Source organism: Eretmochelys imbricata, chromosome 1 (genome assembly GCF_965152235.1).
Source record: "Eretmochelys imbricata isolate rEreImb1 chromosome 1, rEreImb1.hap1, whole genome shotgun sequence".
Classification (NCBI taxonomy): Eukaryota; Metazoa; Chordata; order Testudines; family Cheloniidae; genus Eretmochelys; species Eretmochelys imbricata.
Window position 1 is genome coordinate 257,858,271 of NC_135572.1, and position 19,543 is coordinate 257,877,813.

General features: G+C 43.1%; 1 protein-coding gene across 2 annotated transcripts in view; it reads left to right on the forward strand.

Annotated features, from left to right (window-relative positions):
- Positions 1-19,543, forward strand: part of TBXAS1 (thromboxane A synthase 1) — a 304,882-nt gene that overhangs the window by 36,130 nt on the left and 249,209 nt on the right. The window contains exon 1 of one of the 2 annotated variants that reach the window (XM_077828289.1): positions 17,948-18,027. The exons of the other annotated variant lie outside the window; for it this stretch is intronic. The gene's annotated coding sequence lies outside the window, so the exon portion shown is untranslated. Of the gene's footprint in view, positions 1-17,947; positions 18,028-19,543 lie in introns of those variants that run through there. 2 annotated transcript variants of the gene reach the window in all.

The following is a 19,543-nucleotide window of genomic DNA, read 5'->3' on the forward strand; positions in this document are numbered from 1 at the left end:
CAAGTGGGAGGTGGGGGGTGTTTGAGATTGGCCCCAAGAAATTTTGTGTTGATCATGGTGATAGTTTTTGAATTCAGGGGACATGGAATGAGAATTTGTAATAGGATTCTAGTGCACTGAGTCTCGTAAACAGAGTGAAACAAATTCTGGGTTGCAGCCCATAACTGCGGGCAAAATGTGGTCCCTTGTGCATTGCCTGGCAAGACTGAAAATGTTGTTGTGTTTTAAACATGAACTCATCCTATTCTCTGGAAAGATCACGCATGCTCTTCCTCACGGGGGAAAGGTATGCGTAAATCAAGCTATGTTATGAAAGAGGTGCTCACTTAAACATATTCCTACTAAAAGAATAAACATGGAAGCTAGACATCTGTGCCCATGACATTTTTGAATAATACCTTGTTAAAAACCTGGTTTAGGAGGGAATCAGTTCAGTGAATGGAAATCCTATTTATTAATAGAAGGAGTTTTTAAAAGGGGTGTCAGTCACCTCTCTTCCCCTCCCTACCCCAAAGGGTAGATTAAGTTCCCATGGTGTTTTAATCTAGTCTGCCAACCTGTGACTTCATAATCAATCCAGATTTGGCCATACTGCTTTCAAGGAACTGAACTATTTGCTGTGTTGACGTGTGGCATATGCTTTTGATAAATGGACTTGCTTGGTCAAGATGGGGACCCAGTGTGCTTCAGAGTATATTTTAAAATATTAACAAACCTCCATCAGCCCCAAATCCAACCAATCTATTGTATATGGGCAAAAAATTAGACTTGAGTTTGATAGTAACTGTGCTGTTTAATCACAAGGCTAAATTCAGGAAAGCCTCTGCTGGAAGGAATGTTTGATCAATGGAAACATCTGGTGATGCAACAAGCATTTAAGAGACATGCCCATAGGATATGCGTTTAAGAGGTCTAACCATTTCCATACACTGAGTGGCTTCTGGCTTGTTGGTTCTGAAAACCTGATTAGGACTAAAGCCTTATCACTGGTCATAATTTAAAGCCTTATAGAATAGCTCTGATCTATAGAGCAGTAATCCAGTGCAACGTTGTTAACAATGGCTTTGTATGTAAACAATAGTAGTACTTTGGTTGTACAGCACTTTCCATCTGAGGATCTCAACCATTCAGTCAACGAATCCTCAACACCCATGTGAGGAAGGTGGTGTTATCCCTGTTTTACAGATGGGGAAATTTGAGGACAGAGAAGAAAAAGAGAGTGGCCAAAATCACACAAGCCTGTGTCAGAACCCGTGTAGATCCCAGATTTTTTGTCTCCATTTCTGTGCTTTAACCACGATACCTGATTCTTTCTCTCCTCCTTGTTTTCAGACCTGCGGAGGTAGTTATCCTCCTAAGTCTCCCAGCATCTCTTCCTTCTTCCTAAATATTTACCTTTCACTAGTCCCACCCACAAAGATCTAGCCATTCACATGCTTGAGTAGGATGCGTGTGGCTGCCTTCAAGAGCCCATTAAGGACGCTGAGCTCACTAGAGAGAGATTCTAAAGAGCACTGGCACTTTGTGCTTTCCAGAAACTGGCCTTGGACTGTAGCCATTGTGTGTTTTGTTCTGAGGTACAAAATGCTCAAGCTGTAATGCAGCGGCAGTATTGCAATGTTTGTGTCTTCAAATCAGGATGCGGTTTGATGTGCAACAGATTAGTATTATTCTGGTTAAACACTATGATGCTGCCTCCTCGCTACAAGTAGGTGCAGAATTATTGTGTCATGATGGTGCATGAAAGAATCTGTAGTAAACTTGAGGGCCCTTTTAATTGTTCAGCAACCGATGATTGCGGGACTGGGGCAGACTGCTGTTGCCACATCTTGTCAGTGTTGGAGTGCAGACTCATGAGCTCGCAGCCTTGATTGCCCTAGACTGTGAAAGCCTGAGCTGGAGTCCTTCTAACTTTGATCCCTTGTTTGGTCTCCTAAGTGGACTATGTGGCTCAGAGGTTGGCAATGGGAAGCAGAGCTTCTATCTCTTGTTCACTGGCTCAAATCCAGCTTAGGCCAGTTGCGTATGACAGCTCATAGCGTCTGATGGCTTTCTAATCCTGTTCAGGCGGGGAGGTTGACTTGATGATGTAACAGACTGAGGAGATCATAATTTAAAGCCTTATAGAATATAGAATGTGATTTTGTATAGCCCTTGTACTACCACGAGTCCATTGTGCTGGCTGGCCTGCACCAGAATTTGGTTTGGGATTTTGGGGGGTAAACTGGGTACACAACTGCTTACCTAATGAGACCTGGTGGTTTGTCCAGTTGAGTATGAAAGCAGGTGTTTCCTGGTGACATTTTTGTTGGCTCTATAATATATATAGAATGCAAAGAGACAAGATGGCTCAGGGGATGAGCAATAGGAATGGGTGCGGAGCCTTTCCTCTCTAGATCACTGGTTTGGGTCAGGCACAGGTTGATCACAAGTGAGGGTCATTATCCACTTTGTGGCTGTCTTTCAAGTTGTGAACTGATGTCATCAGGCCAGTTGCTAAAGCACTTTCTTTGGGAAAAGCATCCCCATATTTCACAGGTCAGGGTTCTTTTATATTTCACTACTCCTCTGGGTCACAAGAACGGTCTCGTGTGCATGGTGTCTATGATCACAAACAGGCTCTGAGCCTTATTCATTGTTGCCCTATGGTTACTGTTCCACCGGGAAACTCTCCTGGTGCAGGGGCCCTTTTTCCAGGTGCAGAGCTCTCCCTGCCGGCTCGGTGCCGGCTCACCAGGAATAGCCACAGAAAGTGTTCTGGAGTGTGTTGGGCTGGAGAAGGAAGAGGTGGATCAAGGGTGTAGCCAGGGTGGCCATGCACCTTGGTGATTCTGCAGTAGTCCCTAGGGGACGCCACAGGTGCTGACTTTTTTGCTTTTGCTGGTGGGTGATTTACCCCACTCCAAGGCCATGCTCCCGCTTGGTCTCTTCTCTTGAGGCCCTGCCTCCACCCTGCCTCTTTCCACCCCTGCTCCTCCCCTGCCCTGAGGCTCTCTCCCTGGCCCGCTGCTTGCTCCTCTCTGCCCCCAAGCGCCTCCCCCACCGTTCGCTCCTTTCTGCCCCTTCCTCCCTTAAGGGCAAGTGATGGGGGAAGGGAACAGAGAGGAGGGAGTGGCAGGGGCCTTGGTGGAAGAGGCGGAGCAGGGGCGGGAAGAGACACTGCACGGGTGGAGCCATGGGGGAAAAGGCTGAGTGGGGGCAGGACCTCAGGGTGCAGCATGGGTGGGTCCACAGTTCATGGGTGCTGAGCACCCCCCCTTTTTTCTCCATGGGTGCTTGAGCTCCAAAGCACCCTTGGAGTCAGTGCCTATGGGGGCTGCTGATGCAGGGCTAAACCTCGGGACTTCCTTAGCCTGTGCTGGGGACCAAATTGAGTCCTGCAGCCACAAAATAGGAGAAGCACAAAGTAGTCCATGCACAGGAACAAATCTGCTCCTCAGTGCTCTGGGTGCAAAGTTGGTGGGTAGTACAACTGGCAGTTGGGCTTTGAACCCAGCTTCACCTCTCACTTTGCTGGGGCTGCTGGGTGTTCCTCCGCTCCCACCCACACAACGAGAGGACATTTAAAAACAACATGTAATTATTTTAAAGGGGGGAAGGGTAAGTGTTTACCTTCCGGGACTGTCCACTTTCACAAGATCACCTTTTTAAAAAAGAACACTGGAGTTTTGTTTAATGGACTTCCCCTCCCCAAAATATAAGACTCCTTTCCTGCAGCATTAATTACCTCAATGGTTTTATCCATTCCCGCAGCATGAACATCCTCAGTGGTTTTAAAACATATTTGAAATGGCTTAGTTCTGTCTTTATCCTCATCCCTGTCATGACTGTTCTGCTTTGCAATATTCTCTTTGTGCAATTGCTCTTGCATTGCAGCTTCTTGCATTCCATCCGTAGCGTCAAAGCTCGTCCAGCACATTATGTGCTGAAAGGATCCAGAAGCCTTCTGTGCGTTCTCTCCCCGGGTGTGGGTGTATGTGTGTCTTCACAAGTGTTTTTACAAAATGAACTTTATTTTCAGTGATGTTTTATGGTAGTGTTACCGTTAATGACGCTGTTAGCCACTGCAGGATTCCCGCCCTTTCTAACTGCATCGAAGACATATACGATAAATTGGAACTCCTGGACAACTGCCATATTTATTACACGTAGGGGCACCTGTGCAGTTTATAAAAGGCCTTATTCATTTGGAGGGCTTGTGTCGTGGTCCATACGGAGACTAGGAACACATATGAACAGTATAGGGAGGGAAATAGTGGACGATGCTTGAGAATGATGTCAGGGGATAAAGAACTCAGTGAGTTCCCAATGACCTAACATGGAGACAAGTATTTCCTTGACTGACTGAATACAAGTCAGTGGGGGACAAATTTTAAGAGGTCAAGTGGTTAAATGCCGGGGGCCCCAAAACTGGATCTTCTTGGCTGATCTCAGGTTGTTTTCCAATATGATGCCCCTCTGCCAATGGATTGTAGACACCTCATTAAAATAGTGTTGCTTCATAATCAGTTGGCAATTATCCTATCTACTCTCTCTGGTGTGTTTTCACCACACCCATTAGTGTAGTGTCTAAGTGCTCACGTGCATTTTCAAAGTGTTAGCATTTGTACTGGGTGCAACTCAATCAGAGACGAACTACTCACAAAAGATAAAATTCACCCCCATGCAGAGGATCAGCACAAGTCCTACTTAGGGTCCAATTAATCCCTGTTTTGATGGGCTTAAGTAGTAGAAAAGTGAATTTCATCTGTTGAACTTAATTTGAAATTGGCTTTCATAAGGGGCTGATTTACGAGGAAGAAATAAGTGTGAAAACAAGTGCAGAAATGGAGAGCTTAGCTTTGAAATGAAACTGTAATCTGCATGATGCTCCAAATTTAGCCTTCCGTATTTATTATCTGTGGAACCCAGAAATGTTCGAGCCGCCTTGCAAAACAAGCAAAAGCATGCTTCCTGGGCCAGATTGTTCACAATCTAAATGCAACATGACCCAGTAATAAAGAGTGATAAGCAGGAAAAAGTTGTGGAGGAGAAAGAAGAGGGTAACATTAATAGGATGATGTGGCAACTCAGTAAAGCATGCCCTTCTCTTGTTGCCTCTGATAGTGAATTTTTAGGAGTAATTTGAGTGAGGCAAAGGAGGTGGCTTGGTGATCAGGTTTGGGGAGGTCTTTCACACAGTATGGTAGAAGGCTTGAAGAGATAAAATATGTCAAGACTGTTGTCACTGGCAGAGCAGAGGGGAGGAACATGTAAAAAAAAAAAAGCCCAGGTCAGAAAGGTAGGCAGGGTTTGCTTGATTTATGGCCTGGAAAGCAAAGACAAGAAATCGGAACTTGATTTCTTCAAAGCAAGCTTCCATTCTGCAACCAGTGTGTGAAGCCCAGCACTTGCAAGCAGCCTGCTGATCCAAGATCAAACCTGTGTGTGTGTGTGTGTATGTGAAATCAAGTTTTCCATATGTCACTGAAGGAAAAAAATTCATTTTCAAGCTTCCACTGGGTCCTTAAAACAAAATTAAGCAAACAGGGTAATGAAATCAGTTATGTGCATGAAATTGGCAGTGCACTTTATAAGGTCTGGTTAAAACAGTGGGCCCTATTCTTCACTGCCGTGCACCTTGCATAGTCACTTTCATCTGTACAAAGTGGGCTAGAACTGATTTATGCCAGTTCCAGATGTGGCCCAGTATGGCTAACATATTGGAATGGTAGCGTTTTCACTTCCTTCATACAGGTATCAATGACTGCGCAAGGTAGGGTGACCAGATGTCCTGATTTTATAGGGGCAGTCCCGATTTTTGAGTCTTTTTCTTATATAGGCTCCTATTACCCCCCCACCCCCATCCCAATTTTTCACATTTGCTGTCTGATCACCCTAGCGCAAGGCAGGGAGGAATTGGCCCCAGGGTCACTAATCACATTGTTGCTTTCTATGGGTCAGATCCTGCCAGCCTCACTTATGTTGTGTAATACTTTACTTCTTGAGTGTTCCCCTTAAAATCCATAATGTACATGGGGAACTACTTGCAGAGGGTCAGATCAAGCACCCAGCGACATCAGTGGTAAGAAGTCCCACTGGCTTCAATGGACTTTTGATCAGACTGAGCCAGAGTAAGGAACTAGTTGATGTGAATAAGGATGGCAGAATCAGGCTCTGAAGCTTCTCTTCCCCTCCTCTCGCCGCTCCCCCCCCACCCCCTGGTGGATTTTACTGAGTTAACCCAACAATCTTTTTCCAGCGAGAGAAATGTATAAATCCCAGCTACATGTGTATTGAGTGAAGGACAAAGGCACAGAAGGAACCATGTTGTCTAATGTAAACCAGGGCTGCGCTGATAAAATTATGACTCTTTGGGTGAAGCAGTTACAGTCAGATGTGGTTAATCTGAAGAATAGATTTTGCAAGATTTATTTTTATTCTGATTTAAAAGAAAAACCCGTAAGGTTAACAAGTCAATAGTACAGCCATTAACACTTAAATCTTTCCAAAACCCAGGTCCATAGTAGGGGATGAATGAGGTCTGGTTATTGTGTGTTTAGTTACCTCTTCCATGCTCGGGTTAAACTAACCCTGCTTTGTGTGCCAAATCTGGGATTTGAGCAGTTCCAGACTTTTGCAGATATGCAGCTCAAGTGTAGTGAAGAACTGTTTAAACAGGTCTCTGTTTGTAGTGATACTTCTCCCCTCTTTCCCATTTGCACACTTATACTCCTGACACACTGTCCATTTTCACGCTAATCCCACTGTACATTTCACTTATCTTAAAAGGTGTGTACTGGAACTGCTGTCTAACGTCCGTGCCGGGTTCTTTTTAAATTGATCACTGCAGTCTGCAATAACAAACGGAAACCTCTCTGTTATTAGTACAGGTTACAGGAGTGCTGCATCCAATGATTTTTAAAAAGAACTTAATTAGTTACTGTGGAAAAGGATTTTCTGATTTAATTTAAGTTCCTGTGGTAAATCACTTTTAAATTAGAACTCTTTTTTTTTTTTGTCTCTACATGAAGATAGGATCTGTAAGGCTTCCTGAGTGTGTCACTTGGGCGTTTGAGCATAATTGTCATAGCGTAGGGTGGCAAATGAATGTACGAAATGTGTGCTTTATGGTCACTTGTTTACCACCATTGCATATTCAGACTGAGCAGTTATATGCTGCAATGCATTCTGTTAGAGGTTTGTGTGTGAACAGTCATGGTAAAAGGGCAGACACAGTTGTGTGCCTAGTCTGTATGGAAGCTGGGTCCTTGCCCTTCAAGTTACAGTTGCTGAAAACTGAACTCTTCTTTTTTTCCACTGAGTAGGAAGGAACAGCAAAACTGACAGCAGAGTCAGTTTGCTCTTTACAGACTGCTGAGTGTCTCAGTGCTGACCGGTAGGAGAGAAAGGGCAGTTTGTTCCGTCTTCTTTCAAATCCTTGTCCTCTCTTTTAAGATATGCACAGAACAAAACTAAATTTCAGTATACCCTTATTGTCCACCTTATCTTACCTGATTGTATACCTCTCTCCTATTGCCCACCCCTCCCACAATGCCTAGCATGAGGTGGCCAATTCTCCCCCCCCACCACCTGCTTGGGCTCCTAAATCTAATATTTAGGGGCTTAAATATAGTAGCCTGATTTTCAAAGGGGTGAGCACGTTCAGCTCCTGTTGCCAATTGCCCACAAATCCCTTTAGAGTCATGTCTGAAGATGAAGCCATTTATATTCAGGTGCCTAAATATGGATTTAGGAGCCTAGCTCTTGTCATCTGGGTTTGAAAACTGTGGCTGCGGTCAGCAAGGCGAATATATGCTGTCCCTTCCCTTTTAGGTGCAAATAAGTTTCCTTTATTAAAAACCCAGTCAGCGAATTGTTGTTGTGATGAGGAATATTGTACCTCTTGGTTTCTGGTTTTAATCATGCCCAGGGGTGGGGTTGGTTCAAGCAAAATTGGACTCCTTTTTAAAATTGTTAGGTATGGTCTCCTGGTTATAAAGTACCAGTTTCAATGTAGAATAACCCTTTCGCCTTTCTTTTACAGCGGAGATAGGTAAATAGCAGGGTCCCCCCAACAATCTGTACTGGGACCTGTGCTGTTCAACATATTCATAAATGATCTGGAAAAGGGAATACACAGGAAGGTGGCAAAGTTTGTACAGAATACTAAATGACCCACAATAGTTCAGCCCAAAGCACACTGCGAAGAGTTACAAAGGGATCTCACAAAACTGGGCGACTGGGCAACAAAATGGCAGATGAAATTCAGTGTTGATAAATGCAAAGTAAAGCACACTGGAAAAAATAATTCCAACTATTCCAACTAGGAAATGATGGGATTTACCACTCAAGAAAGAGATCTTGGAGTCATCATGATAGTGCTATGAAAACATCCACGCAATGTGCAGTGATAGTCAAAAAAGCTAACAGAATATTAGGGACCATTAGGAAAGGGATAGATAAGACAGAAAACATCAGAATGCCACTATATAAATCCATGGTACATCCACACCTTGAATACGGAGCGCAGTTCTGGTCGCCCCATCTAGAAAAAGATGTATTAATATTGGAAAAGGTACAGAGAAAATGATTATGAGTATTGAACAGCTTCCATATGAAGGGAGATCAAAAAGATGTGGATTGTTCATCTTAGAAAAGAGATGACAAAGGGGGGATATGATAGAGGTCTGTAAAATCATGACTGGTCTGAAGAAAGTGAATAGGAAAGTGTTATTTACCCCTTCACATAATACAAGAACTAGGGGTTATCCAATGAAATTAATAGGCAGCAGGTTTAAAACAAACAAAAGGAAGTACTTCTTCACACAATGCACAGTCACCCTGTGGAACTCATTGCCATGGTATATTGTGAAGGCCAAAAGTATAAGTGGGTTCAAAAAAGAATTAGGAAAGTTCATGGAGGATAGGCCCATCAATGGCTATCAACCAAAATGGTCAAGGATGTATGCCCGTGCTCTGGGTGTGCCTAAACATGTGACTGCCATAAACGGGGCCTGGACAACAGGAAGGTGGTGGATCACTAGATAATTGCCCCGCTCTGTTCATTCTGTCTGAAGCCTGTGGCATTGGCCACTGTCGGAAGACAGGGTATTGGTCTGACCCAGTATGGCTGTTCTTATACTTAGAGAAGGTAGAGAGCAGGACTGAGGCATGCTGTCTTGGCAGGGTGAGGAAGCTTGAAGTGCTGATGTCTGTGCTGTACCTAGTCAGTGGGAACCTCAGTCTCCCATGCTCACACTCTTAACTGCTTTCATAGCTTAATTGTTGAATAAAACACACATCACTTTTACTGTTTTAAAGGCATATAACCTATCTTTATCACCAGCTGCAATTTGTTAATGGAACAACAGGAACAGCTGCAGGTTCAGATGAGGGAGCCCTGGATGTTTCATAAGGGCCCCTGGCAATCATCTTCATTCTGTTGGTTGCACTGCTGCATTTACCACATGCAGTTAAGCAAGAGATGGCTCAGCTTCACTTTTGCCAGCGTGCCCACAGCTGTAACTGTAAAACCATTTTTGTCTAATCTCAATAGCGAGTTTTTCAGATAGCCTGATCCCTGACTTATTTCTCCCCTCAGAGAAATAAACACTTCTTAAACTTTCCCTCCCCCACAAATTCTACAGTTTGAAGATCACAGTACAATCTTTCACCACTCTTCTCCATAGGGATGAAAGCTACGATAGTCTGTGCATTCAGGCTGAGCCAGTGGTCAAGGAACAGGATCCAAACCTTGCCCACAAAGAAGGTTTCTGCTCTGTTTGGAAATACAACCCCTTTATGTAGGCCTGTTGCAGAGTCATAACCCAGACTTCAGGGTCGTAGCCGTGTTAGTCCGTATCAGCGGAAAGAACGAGGAGGACTTGTGGCACCTTAGAGACTAACAAATTTATACATTTGTTTGTCTCTAAGGTGCCACAAGTACTCCTCGTTCTTTCTTATAAGCCAGAAAGAAAGAGTTCTTCTGTTCTTCTGGTCCTGATGTGTAGAGTGAGGAGGATAGGAGAGTAATAATTCATTTTAATTCTCAAGACTATCATGTCCAGAGCCTCTTTGGCTCTTCATACCATAGCAATAGCATCACTCCAGGCGATCATTCACTTTGCAGATCTGAAACACAGAACATGGTCACTTATGAAAAGTGATGTGCTTGTTCTGAGGTTAGAATGGACCCTATGAGGTCATGCATCTAGGGAGTTGATTGATTAGCGGAGTTACCAGTTTATGTTGAAGGGCAGACAAGAGAATAGAGGTCCCTTTGAAGGGACATCTCATTACAGGGTAACCATACTTAATTGGGTATATGTTTGGTTGTACCTTCTGTGAAGTAGTATATCCCACACTGTTTTTTCGTGTATCTTGACAGTGGCTATAAACTTTTCAGACATTCTTTACCAGCTATTACCACCCAGTAATACTCCCCTGACTAAGCATTCGGCGATCCCCCACAGTGCTGTCAGAAGTACTACGGTAACTGGTGACTCTTGACTGGTGACTGTCGTATTGGCTTGGGATTGTTTACTTTCAGAGTTGCATCTCCGCCTCCAATAGTGCAATGGTGATTTCTTCATTCAAGGAACAGCTCCTCTCACAGATACCTTGTGAGTCACGGGTCCGGCTTTTTAACGGCAAGTTCTTTTGTGTCACTCAGCGCTACGAAAAGTGTTTATGAAATAGTGAAATAGTGTAAGGTGTTCCAATAAAATCCAAGTAGTGGATCCACACACACCTTGGTGTATTGAATAATCTAAATACATTCGGACTCACTTTTCTCTTGTTACAGGCCAAGTACCGAAGATCAGATTCCGTTTTGCTGATGTGCAATGGGCAACCTCTAATAAACCCCCCCTTTTTTTTCATTTACCTTTATCTGCATGCCCTGTTGGTACTGGAGTAGAAAGGGCCAGTTCCCTGACTCTTTACAGTTTTGTGTCAGTGGTGCATATCCACTCTTGGTGAAGGAGCGAAAAATAGTCCCTCTCCCACTCATTGTTCTATTTTTTATATGCTATGATGTTTCATTCGAAAGCATAACTTATCGGAAGTCCCAAAACAGCATTTTGGAAGCTAACAGGTACCTACAGAAACTAAAGTGGAATCAAAGAACCTTCCAGTCCATTTATTAAAGTGCCTACAGGTCCCATTTCAAGGCAGGGAACCATTTAATCACCTGCTCACACAGACACACCCACTACACTGAGGTAGAGAAATTGGCACAGGGGCCAGCTACTCTGCCCATGCCTTTGCACCAAATAAAAATCCCTACACTGGGAATTCTCAGCTGATGGCCAGATTCTGGCCCCTTTGCACTGATCAGGGACAAAAGGATCTGAGGGGGGGTGGGGGAACTGGACCTTAAAGTCAGAGAATGGGAAGGATCAACACTATCTGAAGTCAGTAGGATTAAAGTATAGAAAATCTTCTGCTCTGCTGCATCGAGCATTAACTCTGTGCATCGCTCAGCAGGATAGCTTCAGAGAGGGCAAGAAAATGGCCCTTTTGAAGGGTGGCAGTGTGAATGTTCAGTTGCTCGGTTTGGCACTAACTCACCTCTGCTGCTAATACATCCCCCAAGGGATAGATACGAGTGAAAGATAAGTGCACAAGATGAATAAAAATGTGGTGTACAGAAACCCTTGTGATAACCGTGCTGCTACCAAAATAAATTACATTGTAAAACAGATATTCATTTTGTTTCATGGGGAATACAGCAGGATTTGGTTGTTGTATTCATGGGGAATACAACAAGGTTGGTTGTTTTTTTTTGGAGGGGGGTGTGTTTTTGTTAAAACATGGTGCCTTTAAGTTTACGTATTTGAAGAATCTGAAAGTGCTTTACAAGGAGCAAGCTATTGTTAGTGCAGTGACTGGATAGGTAAATGGAGCAGCCATTAGGCACTCAAAAATCACTTGAAAAGTGTGCTAGGGCTGCTGAGGGAATTCATAGTCTTTCCAGACACTTCACATCACTGCCACCGTTTTGCTTACACTTGAGACATTTTAAAATTAAAACCAGTGCTCTTAATGCTTGGAAGGTGACAGCAGGGGACTCTCTCCCTTACTTTGAGTGAGTCCAGTATGTCAGCCATGAATGCATACAAACTTTTCTGAGTGCAGTTATGCTAGGTCATGTGAGATCTGATGCTGATGGATTAGTTATTTATTATTTGAATTGCAGTAGCACCTAGGGGCCCCACTCAAGGATCTGGGCCCCACTGTGCTAGGTGCTGTACATGCAATACAGAAAGATGGTCCCTGTTCCAAAGAGCTTGCAATTTAAGTGGTGAAACTTTTTGTTCATGCACAGCAAAGAATGTTAGACTGTTTCACTGCGAGAGGGAGGCTGGTGTAGGACAAAGGAGCTATCACGAGACCCTTTTATAAATACTACCAGTGGGATCTTTCTCTTATAGCACAAAATAGCACCCTGGACCCCACATATTCACCACTATGATAGCTACTAGGGGAGAGGCTGTTCTAGATTTGATTTTGACAAACAGGGAGGAACTGGTTGAGAATTTAAAAGTGGAAGGCAGCTTTGATGAAAGTGATCATGAAATGGTAGAGTTAATGATTCTAAGGAATGGTAGTAGGGAGAACGGCAAAAGAAAGACAGTGGATTTCAAGAAGGCAGACTTTAGCAAACTCAGGGAGTTGGTAGGTAAGATCCCACAATTGAAGACAGTTGGCAGTGTTTCAGAGACATTAGTAAGGGCACAAGAGCAAACTATCCCACTGCATAGGAAAGATAGGAATTATGGCAAGAGACCACCCTGACTTAACCAGGAAACTTCAATGATTGAAAAATCAAAAAGTGGAAAGAAGATCAAATTACAAAGGATGAATATAAAGAAATAACACAGGTATGCAGGGACAAAATTAGAAAGGTCAAGGCACAAAATGAGATCAAACTAGCTAGAGACATAAAGGGTAACAAGAAAACATTCTACAAATACATTAGAAGCAAGAGAAAGGTCAAGGACAGGGTAGGCCCATTACTCAATGAGGGGAGAAAAACAGTAACAGAAAATGTGGAAATGGCAGAGGTGCTTAATGACTTCTTTGTTTCGGTTTTCACCAAGAAGGTTGGTAGTGATTGGATGTATAACATAGTGGATGCCACTGAAAATGAGGTAGGATCAGAGGCTAAAATAGGGAAAGAACAAGTTAAAAATTACTTACAAAAGTTAGATATCTTCAAGTCACCAGGGCCTGATGAAATGCATCCTAGAATGCTCAAGGAGCTGACATAGGAGATATCTGAGCCATTAGCGATTATCTTTGAAAAGTCATGGAAGACAGGAAAGAGTCCAGAAGACTGGAAAAGGGCAAATATACTGCCAATCTAAAAAAAGGAAATAAGGACAACCCGGGGAATTACAGACCAGTCAGCTTAACTTCTGTACCCGGAAAGATAACGGAGCAAATAATTAAGCAATCAAGTTGCAAACATCTAGAGGATAATAAGGTGATAAGTAACAGTCAGCATGGATTTGTCGAGAACAAATCATGTCAAACCAACCTGATAGCTTTCTTTGACAGGGTAACAAGCCTTATGGATGGGGGGAAGTGATAGACGTGGTTATATCTTGACTTTAGTAAAGCTTTTGATACTGTCTCACGTGACCTTCTCATAAACAAACTAGATAAATGCAACCTAGATGGAACTACTATAAGGTGAGTACATAACTGGTTGGAAAACCGTTCCCAGAGAGTAGTTATCTGTGGTTCACAGTCATGCTGGAAGGGCATAACGAGTGGAGTCCCGCAGGGATCAGTTCTGCAGTCCGGTTCTGTTCAATATCTTCATCAGTGATTTAGATAATGGCATAGAGAGTTCACTTATAAAGTTTGTGGATGATACAAAGCTGGGAGGGGTTGCAAGTGCTTTGGAGGATAGTATTAAAATTCAAAATGATCTGGACAAACTGGAGAAATGATCTGAAGTAAATAGGATGAAATTCAATAAAGACAAATGCAAAGTACTCCATTTAGGAAGGAACAATCAGTTGCACACATACAAAATGGGAAATGCCTGCCTAGGAAGGAGTACTGTGGAAAGGGATCTGGGGGTCATAGAGGACCACAAGCTAAGTATGAGTCAACAGTGTAATGCTGTTACAAAAAAAGCGAACATCATTCTGGGATGTATTAGCAGGAGTGTTGCAAGCAAGACACGAGAAGTAATTCTTCCGCTCTACTCCACGCTGATACAGCCTCAACTGGAGTATTGTGTCCAGTTCTGGGTGCCACATTTCAGAAAAATGTGGACAAATTGGAGAAAGTCCAGAGAAGAGCAACAAAAATGATTAAAGGTCTAGAAAATGTTACCCATGAGGGAAGATTGAAAAAATTGGGTTTGTTTAGTCTGGAAAAGAGAAGACTGAGAGGGGATATGATAACAGTTTTCAAGTACATAAAAGGTTGTTACAATGAGGAGGGAGAAAAATTGTTCTTCTTAACCTCTATGGATAGGACAAGAAGCAATGGGATTAAATTGCAGCAAGGGAAGTTTGGGTTGGACATTAGGAAAAACTTCCTAATTGTCAGGGTGGTTAAGCACTAGAATAAATTGCCTAGGGAAGTTGTGGAATCTCCATCACTGGAGATTTTTAAGAGCAGGTTAGACAAACACCTGTCAGGGATGGTCTCGATAATACTTAGTCCTGCCATGAATGCAGAGGAGTGGACTAGATAACCTCTCAAGGCCCCTATGATTTTGTAATGATGATATGTTTGGTACAATGCATGCCTTGTGAGGTATCATTTAAAAAGTCTTGATCTGTTGAACCTTACTATCCTGTTGGATTGTATGTGACACTATGGAGTATTGCTATATGTGCTACTGAAATATGCTGTGAAGTTGGGAGATGCCCCTAGCTGGCCTTTTAGTAGGGACAAATGAGCACCCATCACTGGCTAGACAGGTGTTAATGGCTCATCTACAAGAATCCACTATCCCAGAGACTTCTCAGAGAAGGCATGTTCACCATGGGGGCCTAGCTGCCGGAAGAAAGTATAAATGGGTGGCAGTGACGTCATCACTGGGCCTCTTTCCCCTTCACACACACCCTGCCCCCCATCTCCACACCTGGAAGATTATCTGGAAACAAAGACTTAACTAGTGAGATTGGTCCCAGGCCAGAAGAGAGTCCAGTCTGTCTATTGAGGAACTGTGCCTGTAACATCTGTTAGGATGAGAGACTGTTTAACAGACCAAGCAAGATTTGAATCAAAGTTAGAATTTAGACTGCATTTCTATTCTTATTTCTTAAGTAACCAATTTTGATCTCTATGCCTGCTATTTATAATCACTTAAAATCTATCTTTCTGTACTTAATAAATCTGTTTTATATTTTACCTAAAACTGTGGTTTTAGTTGAAGTGCTGGGGAAACCTCAGCTCAGATTACAAAGGCTGGTGCATGTCCACTTTCCTATGAAGAAGTGGTGAACTTATTAATGAGCTTGCATTGCCCAAGGGGTCTTGAGCAGTGTAAGATGGTACATTATGGGGATGCAAGTCTGGGGGTTGGGGTGATTGACTGGTGCCTTTCTTGGTATGATTCATGAGTGACTCAGGGAGCATTCATGTAATACAGCTGGGTGTGGGGCCCACCTGTTGACGGCTGAGTGATCACAGCGCCCAGAGGGGTGTTACTGCCTGTCACTGGCACAGGTTTGTGAGAGACAGGCCAGGCTACAGAATTAAAGGAGGCACAGTGGTCCCGCAGTTCCAGGTTGTACCCCGGGGTCCCCGTCACATATGTACAATACATTAAGTGCAGAACTGCACATCTAATGTGGAGAAAAACTGGTGCCAAAGGGACAGACAGCGATGATTGACTTTCTTGTATAATTAGAGAGCAATGCATTATAAACGACATTCAATAGCCTATCAACAGCGCAAGAAGGAACAAGACAGAGGCAAGAGTGGAGCTGTTTCATTAAAATTAGCTTTTCCTGTCATGTGCAAAACCATTTCACAGAAAAAGGGGACCGTTGCTGTGTATAGTATGGAACATCCAGATGAATGATCTGAAGAGGAAGCTGTCATGTGATATGACATAGAATAATGCAAAATAGACTCTGTTACAGGAAAGCTGTTTCCATGTCAGCCTGTACATGGTGACTATCTGTCTCGAACAAGAGTTTCTTTAAAAAGATTTTTTTTAAATTAACGGATGGATTTTTTCTGTGCACTGGAGGAAAGACCATAATGGTCTTCAGCGCAGCTGATAAATGAGATACGTTGGTCCAGTGCTGCAGGCATCTTTTTATAACAGTCAGTCAAGAGAGAGGCTATTAAAGGGACACATCAACTTAAAACTTATGCTTCTGTTTGAACACTTTTAACCTTTTGCAAGTGATGCCTAATATTACCGTAATTTATAGCGATTAAAGGGGGAGGAGGGGAGTCTCTACTTTTCAATAGTTTCCTGTGAAGTCTGACACTTTATACATCTATTCAGTTTCATTGATTCCCATTTGTACTTTTGTATAGTCAGTCATTTTCCCTGTTGTTTTGAGTGAATCTTTCACACAGCAGCAGGAAAGCAAAAACTGTTTTTTTTTTTTTTTTTAGAAATAGGGAAATTGGATCGTAAAATAGTAAGAAATCTGGCACAGGGATTCGGCAGCACTTGAAAGTATTTTTAACTCATTTTGTCTATGTTTCAGGTTAATGCCATCTCCTTAAAGTTTAATTTGTTTGCTGTTATTCTTTGGCCCAATCCTTCACAAATTCTAGTCCGTCGTCCCCCCCCCCCCCCCATGTAGCAGCTGTTCAGCTCTGTTCTCTTTGGCAGTGGTTCTCAAACTTCTTGTCACTAGAGGTCCTTTATTAGTGGTCCACAGAGAGCTGGCTGGTCACATGATGATGGCTCCTCCTCTTTGTTTCTGGCTGCTAAATCGCATTAAACGATGATAAGAATACTTTCTTGAACTTCCTTTTCCATTTAAGGAATTGCATAGGGAAAGGAGGCGGTCCATGTTACTGCAGATGGGAGAGGAGATGGCCCATGAAGCAATCTCTGTATCTACAGTGATCCACAGCATGACAAAATTTGAGGATCCCTGTCCAACACTACTGCTCCTCCCTACAGACTTAGCCCTTCTTAGCCAGAGGATACCAGATCAAATCATGAATACTGGGCATAGGAAACAAGGGAGCTGGGTTTAATCTGCATCTTCTCACCAGCTTTGTGTCAATTCCTCTCTCCAGCCACCCACTCTCCCTCCATGGGTACCTATCACTATAGAAGTCCTGTAGGTGGCAGTGCTAAACTGCCCTCCCTACCAGTCTCTTCTAATGTTTGCCGTCATTACCCAGCATGCTTTGCTGTATTCACTATTGGAGCTTAGGACCCCCTGGTTGCAGCCTGCTCCCAGTGTATGTTAACCTGCACAGCAAACCACAGCATCCTGGACTGGAACTTTATTTTTATGTTTGGCAGCTTATCCCTGTGGGCCCCCAAGCCGGCCACCAGATGGTGCTATATTTTTTTTTTGCTACTGCAGATTGCTTCAGAGAACGTTGCTGCATCCGAGAAGAGCTCTGTGTAAGCTCGAAAGCTTGTCTCTTTCACCAGCAGAAGTTGCTGCAATAAAAGATATTCCTTCACCCACCTGGTCTGTCTGATATCCTGGGACCAACACAGCTACAACAACTCTGCATGCTATACACTGGTGGCAGCTCTTACAGATTCTTTCCTTCTTCCCATGCCATTACTGTTGGTTCAACAGCCCACCAGCGTGTGGCATCACTCTTCCAGGAGGATTAGTGCCTCCATTGCAATCTCTGTGACATAAGGCCGTGCCAGGAGAGTGACTGTTTATGGGAAATAGGTCTCTGTACTTTAATAGTTTGAAAAGAGAAAACTTGGAGTGCAAAGTAAGCCATGGAATGAGGAAATGAGGGGTGGGGGTGGAATGAAGAGGAGTCTCTGAAGCCTCATGGCAGCTTTCAAGCTCTGGGAACCGCAGAGCTCTTCAGTGCTGATTTCAGGCTATGATATGCTGTCTGGTATGTATGGTATTATGGTAGCATTCCTATAATTAAGGGTCTCAGTGTTGCCATCGTCACCCCCTATTATAATAGATTATAACTCAGATATAATAATTTAGCTATGGGCTGAAATTAGACATACAAGTTCTCAGCCTAGGAGACAAAAGTGGTGTTTTTTTTACCCAGAAGTATTTTATTGTAGGTGGGGCTGGTAGCACCACCTATGATTAAGGTTGCACAACACTTCCGATTATAAGACCCTGTTTTTACTTGCCAAATTTTAACCAGTTGGGCTGAAATTTTCCATGCCAGATGTCTGTCTCAGGCTGAGTTAAAAAAAATCCATTAAAATAGTTCAGTTCTCACAACAAAGCTAAGGAAAATATGCTGTTTTGCCTATATTAACAAATTCTTGAGATCTTTTCTTGGAAATGACTTAGCGCCCCCATGCTCTGGAGCAGGAACTTGAAGTTTGGCAGGGAGTGGCCTTTGTGTCAGGGATGTGCCTTTTGTGGTCCCCATGGCCAAGTTATAAACCTTGGAAAAAATCATTTTTCACATGCTCAGTAGAGACTTTGATTTTAAACTGCTAAAATCTCTGAAAATTCTGTTTCGCTGAGTGTGCGCTATCTACTTACAGCTTAAGCTGAGCTAGTGTGAGTCTATCTGTTAGGGTCACACATGCACACAACTATGTTAAAAGAACATTATATTAAAGTTGTAAAACCAAGCATGCAAAAGTTAGGCAATTGCAGAATTAAGCTTGCCAGTGCGATCTTAATTTGTCATTGTGCATATGCATTATAATACAGTCTCTAGTTCTGTGATCACGTGCCATTTTTTTCACAGGACCCCTGCCTCATTGGGTACACAGGATGGACCTTCCCTGGAGCTGAATCAGGGTTGCGTAATAAAGGAGGCTGTAGTCTGTAGGACCCCTCCTTCATTAGTTGCAGAAGTTGGAAGATGCATAATGAAAGAGAGGGAATTGCAGGAAGAGAAAATGTGGTCTCACAGTTCAGGCAGTTGAGTACTGCCCTGGGGAATTGGATTCTATCCTTGCCTCTGCCACAGAGTTCCTGTGTGATTCTGGACAAGTCAATTTAAGCAGACTTTTCACTGGTGGCCACTAATTGTGTGCTCCTCATTTTCGAGGTGCCCAACTTGAGACCCTGGGGTCTGAATTGCAGAAATGATTTCACAGCTGCAACTGCAGTCAATGGGAGTGGTGCTTTGAACATATAAAGTGCTATACAGTGATAAGTACTCTGAAAAATCTAGTCATCTCAAATTGGGCACCTAAAAACAGTAAGTACTTTTGATCTTAATCTGTAAAGAAGGGATAATACCTCAGTTCTCCATCTGTATGTAAAAAAAACAAAAACACCATCCCCTCACCTCACAGACATTTTGTCAAAATATATTAATGAGTGCTTGTGAAGCACTCAGATACTATAGCAATGAGCACCAAAAGCTAAACAAGTAGTTACTTGGAGCCCCATGCCCTGTGCGAGATCTGCAACTCATGGATCAG